At 36.7% G+C, this 13,041-nt stretch overlaps 1 protein-coding gene across 7 annotated transcripts in view; it reads right to left on the reverse strand.

Annotated features, from left to right (window-relative positions):
- Positions 1-13,041, reverse strand: part of Cdc42 (cell division cycle 42) — a 62,954-nt gene that overhangs the window by 25,124 nt on the left and 24,789 nt on the right. The window contains exon 1 of one of the 7 annotated variants that reach the window (XM_076861087.2): positions 6,564-6,578. The exons of the other annotated variants lie outside the window; for them this stretch is intronic. The gene's annotated coding sequence lies outside the window, so the exon portion shown is untranslated. Of the gene's footprint in view, positions 1-6,563; positions 6,579-13,041 lie in introns of those variants that run through there. 7 annotated transcript variants of the gene reach the window in all.

The raw sequence follows: 13,041 nt of genomic DNA on the forward strand, positions 1-13,041 counted from the left end.
ACCATAGAGGGTATTCCGTTATCAAAAAACGGACAAGGACCGAGTGTTTACCCACGATATCGTGGAGAAAGGCATCAGGCTCCATTGCCAAAAAACGGATTGGAGGGCCCAATGCTCCGGGGCCCAAAATCACAAGTATATGGGGCAATGGAGGAACCCAGCAGCACCATCAGGGTAGTACCCAGGACACATTATCCATTAAATCCCTCATCAGACAAACTAGAGGGAGCGCAAGGTTGGACATCTGCGCCTCTGCCAGAGCAGTACTAACTCCAGAGATGGGAATTCAAATCATTCCCACAGGAGTAAAAGGACCTCTTCCCCAAGGAACAGTAGTCTTATTATTGGGACACAGTTCTTCTACACTAAAAGAACTTAAGATAAATCTTAGGGTAATTGATCCCGATTATGAGGGTGAAATAAAAATTATAGCTAGTTCTCCAAGAGGTATATCAGTAATTTCACCAGGAGATAGAATAGCACAGTTATTAATAATACCCAGCCTGCATGATAAATTTTCCAGTCGTACTGTAGAAAGAGGTTCCAGGGGATTAGGCTCCACAGGTGTAGATTGGGCTATGCTGTCTTTAAATTTAGATTCTCGCCCCATGCTAAAACTAAATATTCAAGGACATGAATTTAATGGGCTACTGGACACAGGTGCTGACCTTAGCATCATATCTCGTCAAGAATGGCCAAAACATTGGCCATTACAACAAGCCACTCAAACGCTTCGAGGCCTAGGAGTGGCGACTAATCCCCATAAAAGTGCAATGGTATTAGATTGGAAGGATCCTGAAGGATGTGAAGGAACTATACAGCCTTATGTATTGGATCATCTTCCTATAAATTTATAGGGACTAGATGTCCTAGATCAACTAGGTTTGACATTAACAAATAACATCAATCCTAACGTGCCCACTACTAGGGCTAAACAAGGCTTTAGGAAAGAAAAAAGATTAAGAGAACAAGAACAAGGTATATAGCAGCACCAATTCAAATAGATCAAGGAATAAATAGACATGGATTGGATTTTCAGAAAGGGCCACTGAGATAATCAAAATTACTTGGAAATCAGAAAGACCAGTGTGGGTTCCTCAGTGGCCCCTGACTAAAGAAAAGATACAAGTAGCCCATTACCTGGTCAAACAATAATTAGCGGAGGGACAAACACAACTTTCCGTATCTCCCCATAATACTCCCATTTTTGTCATTAAAAAGAAATCTGGTAAATGGAGATTATTGCAAGATTTAAGAGCCATTAATAATGAGATGGTTATTATGGGACCTGCTCAATCAGGGATTCCCCAATTGTCTGCTTTACCAAAAACCTGGTATGTTTTAGCTATAGATATTAAAGATTGTTTTTTTTCAATTCCGATTCATCCTGAGGATAGTCCACATTTTGCATTTACTATCCCTGCACTAAATCATGAAGGTCCTGATCAGAGATATGAATGGAAAGTACTCCCTCAAGGGATGGCTAATAGTCCAACTATGTGTCAAATTTATGTTAACAAAGCAATCCAGCCACTTAGAAATCAAAATCCTGAACTACAAATATTTCACTATATGGATGATGTGTTATTGGCACATAAAGATAAAAACACATTGCTAGAATGTTATGCCACACTTACAAATTTATTAAAAAATTATAATCTAGAGATAGCAATAGATAAAGTACAATTAAATCTTCCAATTAATTATTTAGGAGTTCTATTATCCTCAACCATGGTCCATCCACCAAAAATTCAAATACGAGTAGATCAACTCAAATCACTTAACGACTTTCAAAAGTTATTGGGAGACATAAATTGGATAAGGCCTTATCTAGGCATACCAACAGGAGAGCTAGGACCTTTATTTGATATCCTAAAAGGTCCATCAGATCCAAATTCACCCCGCATGTTAACGCCTGAAGCAAGAAAGACATTAAAAATCATTGAAACATATATGGAAAATATACATTTGGATAGAATTGATATAAGTTTGCCTTTATTATTTATTGTACTACCACCAAAAAATATTCCTACAGGAGAATTTTGGCAAGAAGGTCCATTATTGTGGATACATTTATCTTATTCTCCTAACACTATTCTTACTAGGTATCCTGAGGTTGTAGCACAATTAATACTCAAAGGAATAAAAGCAGCAAAGGGAGTGTTTGAGATTTCTCCCAATAAAATTATTACTCCATATACTATGGATCAAATTGATGAGTTAGCTAATGAGTTAAATACTTGGGCAATAATCATGTGTAAATCTAATGTTTCATTTGATAATCACTTACCATCTAATCCTTTGCTGTCTTTTTGGTCTAAGCATCCTGTAGTTTTTCCAAAAATGACAAGAAAAACTCCTATCATAAATGCTCCAAATATATTCACCGATGGGTCAAATAATGGTACAGCAGCAGTAGTTACGCCGATCAAACTTTTACATTTTTAGTACCCAAACAATCAGCTCAAAAGGTAGAGCTTAATGCAGTATTACAAGCTTTTGTGATGTTTAAAGATTCTGTATTTAATTTATTTTCTGATAGTCAGTATGTAGTTAATGCTATAGTATCCCTTGAAGATGCTGGTAGGATTTCCCCTTCTTCTACTGTTTTCTCTTTGTTTTCCACTATACAAAGTCTAATCTGGGACAGAAAAGATCCATTCTCTATAGGACATATCAGGGCACATACAGGATTGCCTGGAGCCCTTAGTTTGGGCAATGAATTAGCAGATAAATCTACACGACATACATATTTTCTCCACAATAGAAGAAGCTATAAATTTTCATAAAAGGTTCCATGTCAATGCTAATACTTTACAAAAGCGTTTTAAAATAACTAAAGAACAAGCCAGACATATAATAAAACAATGTCAAAATTGTGTGACATTTTTACCACAAGTTAATCTTGGAGTCAATCCTAGAGGACTGATACCTAACCATATTAGGCAGATGGACATCACACACTTGCCAGAATTTGGAAAATTAAAATATTTGCATATTAAAGTTGATACTTCTTCCAGATTTTTGATGGGCTCCCTTCATGCCAGAGAAAAAACTAAAGATGTTATAGCTCATTGCTTACAAAATTTTGCCACTGTGGGCGTTCCAAAACAGTTAAAAACAGATAATGGTCCTGGTTATGCTTCTACCTCTTTTAAACAATTTTGCTCATCATTTGGCATTACTCACATAACAGGAATTCCATACAATCCATAGGGAGGACAAGGCATGGTTGAAAGAGCTCATCAAACTATTAAAATGTACTTATTAAAACAAAAGGAGGGAATTGGAAAGGGTATATATCCCCCAAAGATAAACTTAAAATAACCCTTTTTACTCTAAACTTTTTAAATTTGGATTCATCAGGGCTTAGTGCTGCGGAAAGACATTTGTATCCAAAAAATGTACATAAGCCTAAGGTACTTTGGAAGGATATTCTAACAGGACAATGGAAAGGTCCTGACCCAGTGATTGTCTGGAGTCGGGGCTCTGTTTGTGTGTTTCCACAGGGAGAATAGCAGCTGATTTGGATTCCAGAGAGATTAACCAAAACAATTTCTACAGATCAAAAAGATGATGATTTGACTCAAATCCATAACAGCTGATATCCAGAACTCCAGCTTGGCTATTCTTACATCTGTGATAGTGATTAACCAGGATGCTTTTTTCAATATCTATTATATTATTGCTTTTTCCCACATCATAAAGTTTTATTTTATTTTTGAGCTCACACAGACCTAGGTTAATGTTTTTCTGATCAGTTTTATTTTTTGACTGTGGAGTTTTTAAACATTGCAATGGAGATTTCACCTAGGTAAAGCTACAAGGCCTTTACTATTGTCTTATGTGTTGTATGTTACATGTGCACATTTCTGTTTTGTGTTGTATGTCTGTATGTGCATATGTCCATATATCATATATGAGGAGCACTCATGAATAAATGGATCCAAATTTTTTTTATTAATGGCTTAATTTAAATTGGGTAAACAGCTGTTGAGGATTGTTTTAATATGTGTACAAATAAGCAGGTTAACAGATCCATTTGTTTACTTTCACCTTTCCTTTTCATTATATTTAATAATTCTTTTCAGGATAATGTAAATTGTTCTGAAAATTGCTTTCTTAGTACCTGTTGAAATGTTACATATTTTTTTTTAGCATCATTGTCAGAATTCCTATTTTCATCCCAGTGCCGGTGAAGACAAAGATGAAACCAAACTACAACTTCTTTGATAATTATCACAACAAACTGTATAAACTGATGCATCAATGAATAATAACTCAACAAGTAATGCTCATTCAAAGAGTCAATTTATTTTGGGAGGATATGGACATATTGATAGATTCCTCCGCTTTGAACTGCTTACAGAACTTGCCTGGACTATGTATCACTTGTATACATTGTGATCTATCTGTTGATGCAGCGAATTATGATAGTGCTGGCGTATCTTTGCTGATGTGTCACCAGTGTTGCAATTTTTCCTAAAGAGCTGTCAATTGACTTGGTGTCGTGGCATTTCTATATCCTCCTCCCTTCTACTAGTGATGGTCTAATTTTGGGGCCAACAGAGGTGAGGCAAAGAACCTCACCCCCCACTGGTGCATAGGCCTATCCACAAGTATGGCTATATGCTGGACCGGTAGTCAGTGACGGGTATGATCCAATTGCAGTGGTATCAACCTAAGACAGGAGGCTGATGCCTAGAGGTCAGTTTTCCGATGACGGGTAAGAACCATATGTTGAATTGGACAAACCTAACAGGCACGGTCCCTAGCCACACTGCTTGTTGCTTAATTAAACAGAATGGGGGAGATACTAAGAGCCACAGCCAAGTAATATGATGCACGGCATTTTTGGTTGAAAGGTGACTCCAGCTAGCCATTGAGATGATATGATTATGTTAAGATTTGCATTCATATGGATATTGGACTCCTGCTGTCCACCTCGGCCTGCTCCGGGACTCCTGGAGAGTTCCCATTGGTTGGGGAAGTGCGGTAGAAGGGAATTCCGGAGGAGGAACTGCCTCTTGGGATCCAGGAGAACGAGGCGAAGGTCAATCGGCAATCTTCCCAGACGCGTACGGGGCATTGGCATTGGCATGGGGCATTGGCATTGGCGGCAGTTTCAAAAAATAAAGTTTGTTCCTGCTTGAGTGGCTCGTGATTTTGTGCCCAGCCATACTGCGGCAGTGTCATTTGCAAGAGATGGATAAAACTTGAGAACATGACATTAAGCAAAATAAGTCAAACTCAAAAAGTCAAAGGTCATATGTATTCTCTTATGTGGAAGCTAGACAGAAAAAACAAAAGAAAGGTAGAGGTAGATTTCATGAAAATCAAAGGGAGATCAACAGAGTAGAAGTAAGGAATCAGAGGCAGAGAAGAAGAGAGAGAAAGGGGAAATACTGGGGAATGACACTGGACAAAATATGTTGTTATAGTGCATGTATATACGAATATGTAACAATGATCCCCCATTACTTATAAATTATAATTTAGCAACAAAAATTTTAGAAAAAAATTAATATTACTTAATCATACAACAAATATTTAACAAGCCTATAATATACCAATGGCCCTTCTGTAAAGATCAGAACTATAATAAGACAATAATTAGAATAGCAGCAAACAGCATAAGCTTTCAGACCAGTCAGCCCTGCAGCTCATATTCCTATTTTTGTGCGACTCTGGGCAATCTTCATCTCTCCATTTGTGAAAAGAAACAGTAATACTAACATCATAGGTTGTTTTAAGAATCAACTAGCTTACTCCATATACACTAGCATGAGTTCCTATTATCCTTATATAATAATCTAGATAAGCAGCCAATTTAGAATCTTATCTAGGGAATCAACTACAGCAGGCTATATTCTATATTGCATTAAAGTCAAAGCCTATTGTGCAACCCTGAAAATAAAATAAAAGCACTATCAAAGTATGTGACTTTGAGAGAGATTAAGGTAAGATTTTCCCTCAAAATATGGCCTAGGGGCTGGGGATGTGGCTCAGTGGTGTAGTGCTTGCCTAGCATACATGAGGCCCTGGGTTCAATTCTTAGCATCACAAAAAAAAAAACCCACCAGGAAGAGAAGATTAGGACAGACAGGCAGAAGACCATGTAAAAACATTCAAAGTTAGCAATGTTTAAGCCAAGGAGAGAGGCACTCATAAGAAATTAACCCTATCAACACCTTCATCTCAGACTTCTAGCCTCCAGAACTATAAGGAAACAAATGTGTATGTTTAAATCATCCAGTCTGTGGTATTCTGTCAAGATAGCTCCAGCAAACTAATAAAGTACCAACATAGAAGATCTCTAAATACTAAGTTTTTAAAAACAGGTACAAGGGCTGGGGTTGTGGCTCAGTTGGTACAGCGCTTGCCTAGCACATGTGAGGCACTGGGTTCAATCCTCAGCACCACATTAAAAAATAAAATAAAGGTACTGTGACCATCTACTATAAAAAATATTAAAAAAAAAAAAAAACAGGTATAGAACAATGTGTGTAACATGCCAGTTTATTTGTATTTTTTCTTTAAGTAAAGGATATACACATACTTACAGATGTAGGGACCACCTGAAAAGACACGAAAGAAACTGGTTAAGAAGGGCTGCTTCTAGGAGAGGATTTAGGTGTCTGGAATAAGTAGTCTTATTTTCTATCATGTTCTCATTAGTACTGAAGTTTTCACCATGTGCATGTAGTAGATAATTTTAAAAACAAAACTATGGGGGCTGGGGTTATGGTTCAGCAGTAAAGCACTCACCTAGCACCTGCAAGACCCTAAGTTCAATCCTCAGCACCACATAAAAATAAGTAAATAAAATAAAGGCATTGTGTCCAACTACACCTAAAAAATAAATATTTTTTTTAAAAACCTATATACTAAAATCAAAGGATCTACAAAACATATTCAACAACTAAAAAAAAAAAAAAAAAAAACCAGCAAATCTGAGGTCTAACAACTAACAAGTACTAAAAAACCAAAATCACCAAAATCCTTCATCTATTCATTATCTCAGGCCACTTTTTAAAAATGGCCTGCATGTATATTCAAAGAGTCATAAAAAATATTCACATTATTTGTCTAAGTCCATTTCAAACCATGTAACCAAAAGGAAGAAAACACTTCATCAACAATGTGAAGGCATGGCTATACAGGTCTGTAATCCCAGCAATTTGGGAGGCTGAAGCAGGAGGACTGCAAATTCCAGGCTAGCCTAGGTAACTTAGCAAGACTCTGCCTCAAAATAAAAATAAATTTTAAAAAGGGATAGGGGTCTGGGGTGGTGGCTCAGCGGTAGAGCTCTCACCTAGCACATGCAAGACGCTGGGTTTGATCCTCAGCACCACATAAAAATAAATAAAAATAAAGGTATTGTGTCCAACTATAACTAAAAAAAATTTTTTAAAAAAAAGGGAGGGGGATGGGAACGTAGCTCAATGGGAGAGTGTCCCTGGGTTCAATCCCCAATGGGGAGAGGGGTATAAAAACAAATTAACAGTAGGTATGTCTATTAGTTAAAAAAAAAAAAAAAAAAAACAAGACCCTCAAGCACTAAAAGACCTTCTCCAATCAGGATATAAGTTAGGACCTAAAACATGTTACAATAGACTTCTGTTCTTCTATTAACCAAAAAAAAAAAAAGGCAGCAAAACATCTTAGGTGCCCATTATAGTGATACACTGGGTAAGATAGAAACTATGCCTTCAAAAGCCTTCAAACATTTCAATAATTTACTGAATGCTTATACTGTGCCAAACACTATGCTAGGATATTGAACATACATCATCTTATACACTTTTCTAGTTATAAATATAAAAGGCTAACAACCGTAGTCTCCAACTGCTACAAATTTACACTATAAGTAAGTGCCATAGGTGTTCATAGGAGTAGTAAATATGGAGCCGAATGCGGTGGCACACGCCTAAAATCCCCGCAGCTCAGGAAGCTAAGGCAGGAGGATCACCAGTTTGAAGCCAGCCTCAGAAACTTGGCCAGATACTAAGCAACTTAGCAAGACCCTTTCTCAAAACAAAACATTGAAAGGGCTGGGGATGTGGCTCTATGGTTAAGCACGCCTGGATTCAACCCCTGCCCCCTCTCCCAAAAAAAGATAGCAGCAAATGTGGAGAGCCAGCAGGCATGATGGCACACACCTAAATCCCAGCAATTCAAGGACAGCAATTTAGTAAGGCCCTAAGCAATTAATTTAGTGAGACCATGTCTCAAAATTAAAAAGAAAAGTGGGGGGTATAGTTTAGTGGTAAAGCACCTCTGGGTTCAATCCCCAGTTAAAAATATTTTTTTTTAAAGTAGCAAATACATAACAATGGTCTACAAAGTAAGAATAAGTCTCTAATTAGATGAAATATCAGGAGATAGGATTCCAAAGTGAGAAACAACAACAAAAATATCACACCTGAATAAGTCCAAGTCACAAAGAGGCTGAAAGCCAGGCAAGAAGAGATTTAACCTGGGTGAGGTACAGTGAGCTACCATTTCTTTTATATCCATCAACAACAGGGTTTTTTGTTTGTTTGTTTTTTGTTTTTTTTTTTTTTTAAACCAGAAGCAAGGGAGTTGACTTTTTATTTTTTTTTAAGTATAGTTTGTATTTATTTTTTAACAGACAGAGAGAGAGAGAATTTTAATACTTATTTTTTAGTTTTCGGCGGACACAACATCTTTGTTTGTATGTGGTGCTGAGGATCGAACCCAGGCCGCACGCATGCCAGGCAAGCACGCTACCACTTGAGCCACATCCCCAGCCCTGTTTGATTGTTTTTAAGGAGTACCAATACCGTATTTGTACCCCCAGGTGAACTATCAAAGAAAATCAGATAAAGTCAGAAAACTTAGTTAAAGTACTGTAATACTACACAAGAGGCTAAAGTAGGAGGATCTCAAGCTCAAAGTTAACCTGGACAACTTAGCAAGACCTCATCTCAAAATAAAATAAAAAAAGCCCTGGGTATGTGGCTCAGTGGTAAAGGGCCCAGGGTTCAATCCCCAGTACTACAAAAAATTTTTTTAATTTTTAAATTTTGATCAGGTTGTGGAGGCTTTGTATAAAGGGGAGCAAATTTGAAGAAGTCTTGTTTTTGTTTCTTGCTGTACTGGGGATCAAACTCAAAAAATAAAAAATAAAAAGGGCTAGGGATGTAGGTCATTAGGAGACCACCCCTGGGTTCCATCCCCAGTACCACCAAAAAGAAAAATGAAAAGACCACTTGGCAGGGACTAGGGAGAAGCTTGGTGATAAACTGACTGCCTACCATGCATGAGACCCCGGTTTCAATCCGCAACACTGCAAAATCTTAATATCATTCAAAAAAGAATAACAAGAAATGCTGCAACATTTGCTTTGAAAGCTGCATCAGTAGGCACAGGTATTTCAGCTTGAAAATTAACAATATGTTTTACCTAAAAACTTTAAAAACTCAAAAGAAACAAAGAGTGGCAAAGAGTGAAAAATAACCAATACATGTTGGCAACAAACTGGGCTTTTCAAGCATACTTTGAAACTAAGAACACCACCATGTAGATTTCTACCTTGACTATCAACTGTTTCTTCAAATATTAAACACATTTGGTAACTAAGCTCCTATAATGGTTCTATAAATAGATTATGGACTACAATTGCTTAAAGTCTATTTTTAAGGAACATCTTACAAAATTAAGTTTAATACTGTCATTGATTGAAAGTGATTACAGCTGTTCCTGTTTCCTGTCATGTTCTTGCCTGAATGGCTGTCACATCCTCTACGGATCTTTGCTGGTATGCCATTTTTAGAGTGAGAACTCCTCTGCCTACCCTATTTTAAAATGCAACCCAAGTTCTACCAGACCCTCAACACTTTACAACACTTTACTCCATGAGCATCTCTATACTGTTGAGTGAATACACAATTCTACTGGGTTTTTTTTTGTTTGTTTTTGTTTTTGTTTTTTTTTGTGGTGGTGATATGGGGGATTGAACCCAGAGGCACTGCAATCTACCACTAATCTATATGCCCAGCCCCTTTTTATTTATTTACTTATTTTATATTTTTAGTTAAACACAATACCTTTATTTGATTTATTTATTTTTATGGTACTGAGGATAAAACCAGTGCCTCACAAGTGTTAGGCAAGCACTCTACCACTGAATCATAACCCCAGCTCCAGCCCTTTTAAGACAGGGTCACTCTCAGTTGCCCAAGCTGGTCTCAAATCTGCAATCTTCTTGCCTCAGCCTCCAGGTAGCTGAAAATACAGGTGTGCACCACCCACCATACCCAGATCTACTGACTGTTTTTTTTGTTTGTTTTTTGTTTTTTTGTACCAGGGATTGAACTCAGGGGTACTCGACAACTAAGCCACATTCTCAGCCCTATTTTATGTTTTATTTGGAAACAGTATCTCACTAAGTTGCTCAAAGCCTCGCCATTGCTGAAGCTAACTTTGAACTCCTGTCTCAGCCTCCCCAGCCGCCGGGATTATAGGAGTGTGCCACAGATCCACTTTTTTTTTTTTTTTTAGTTGTTAATAGACCTTTATTTTATTTATTTATTTATATGAGGTGCTGAGAACCCAACCCAGTGTCTCACACATGCCAGGCAAGTGCAGTAACGCTGAGCTCCAGCCCCCGCCCAATACATTTTGCCCATTTAAATGGGCAAAAACAGAACAAAAATCTTTCCTTAGAAAAGCAGCATCCCAAAAAAGTACACATGCACCACACTGTGCCTGCAACTGTATCAGAGGCAAATCCTTAATGTAAACAATCTTATACTCCTTGGTTTTGGATTAAAATATGCCTCTAATTCTGAACAACTCATTTAGAATTTTTTTACTCTGATACTGACAATTGAACCCAGGGAGCACTCAACCACTGAACTACATTCTCAGTTCTTTTTTTTTTTTAATTAGTTATTGATGGACCTTTATTCATTTATTCGTTTATATGTGGTGTTGAGAATCAAACTCAGTGCCTCACACATGCTAGGCAAGCACACTACCACTGAGCCACAACCCCAGCACATTCTCAGTTCTTTTTAATGTTTTGAGACACGGTCTTGCTAAACTGCCAAGGTTAAACTTGCCATCTTCCTGCCTCACTCTTCTGAGTTCTTGGAATTACAAATGTGCACCACCACACTTTAAAATCAATTAAAGGGGGCTGGGGATGTGGCTCAAGCAGTAGCGTGTTCGCCTGGCATGCGTGTGGCCCGGGTTTGATCCTCAGCACCACATACAAAGAAAGATGTTGTGTCTGCCAAAAACTAAAAAATAAATATTAAAAAAATTCTTTCTTTAAAAAAATAAATAAATAAGAAATAAAATAAAATACAAAGAAATATGTCATACCACAAGTTCCTAAAAAAATTACATATGTGAACAATTACTAGGAAAAATTTTATAGCAAAAATATAAAACAAATTATTTGAATCACAAATGGAACAGCTAATTATAGAACTTTCAGAATGTTAAAATATTGGCTTTGAAGAACTGTAAACTTTGCAGAATACTAGAAAACAAATTACTCAAACTAGGACCAATGACCCAAGAAGAGAAGAAATTGGAGACAATGACTCCATTTCAAAATTTCCTTTGCAGCCAATAGACAATCAATTCTTCAGTCCCAATACTGGTCTCCCTTCTAACACACCTTGCCTAATTTTAACTTGAGATGAAGCTACACCCCAAAGATCTCTTTCATATATATCAGGTTCAGTTCTATCTCAAGAAAGTCCAAACTAAAGTACTTGTACAATTCTTCTGTGAGGTTTAAGCCAAAGCAATAATAAATCCTATGTGTCTCTACCATTCACCTGTATTAGAAACTTAAGGGAAATTTTATTTCTACTTTTCTACTCATAGCAAACATTAATTGACACCTCAACAGCCTTACCTAATGGAGATTACTAATCCACCATTTTCTCAAAACTTTAAATTTTTCCATGGTAGGGGCTGGGGATGTGGCTCAAGCAGTAGCGCGCTTGCCTGGCATGCGCAGGGCACTGGGTTCGATCCTCAGCATCACATAAAAATAAAATAAAGATGTTGTGTTCACCGAAAACTAAAAAATAAATATTAAAAAAAAATTCTCTCTCTCTTTAAAAAATAAAAAATAAAAAAAATCCATGGGAAAGAAAAAAAATTTCATCAAACAAGCATAAGAAATACCAAGCTAAACAGATTTTCTGATGATTTAACTTCTCTGAATTTTTAATAAACTTACATACATTATGAATTCCAAGATCAGGATATAATAAGTAGAATTTCTAATTTATTTGACACCCAAACCCATAGAAACATCTTTTAGGTATTATGAAATACACTAAACACAGGCACTATTCTAACAATTAAAATTATCCCCTACCTCCATATTTAGAAATTTACAAACTATTACAATGATTGAACATTCCCTTTTGCCCTATAATGAACAGAGCAAATAAATAACATAACCCAAAATAATTCATACATTTCCTAGCTTACATTTTAGGAATATATTTGTATACTTTGTGAAACAAAGGAAGATATTAGACATTGTTTAAATCCTAGCCCTGATATTAACAGAAAATATCCATTTATTTCAAGTTATCTGATAAATAAAAATTTACATTTTAAAATATAATAATTTATTTTAAAATCTTACTTTTGGGGTTGGGGATATGGATCAATGTGTTTGCCTACCATGCACACAGCCCTGGGTTCAATCCCCAGCACCACAAAATATAAAAATAATCTGTTAATCTTAAACCCTACAATAAAAGAATGTTTTCTCTGGAAAAAAAAAATAAGTGATACATAGGTGGTTCAATTTCAGAAGAGCTCTAAAACAGAGCTCCTCTCAAAGCATTCAGCTAGTAAAACAAGTACTAGTAGTTATAGTAATTATATTATGATGAAAGTGTATGAAACAGGGTTTGGGGGGAGGTTGGGGGGGCGGGGGTAGTTTACCAGAGATAGAACCCAGGGGTGCTCAACCAACGAGCTACATCCCCAGCCCTTTTTATACTTTATTTAGAGAAAAGTTCTCACTAAGTTGCT

Source organism: Callospermophilus lateralis, chromosome 7, assembly GCF_048772815.1.
Source record: "Callospermophilus lateralis isolate mCalLat2 chromosome 7, mCalLat2.hap1, whole genome shotgun sequence".
Lineage (NCBI taxonomy): Eukaryota > Metazoa > Chordata > Mammalia > Rodentia > Sciuridae > Callospermophilus > Callospermophilus lateralis.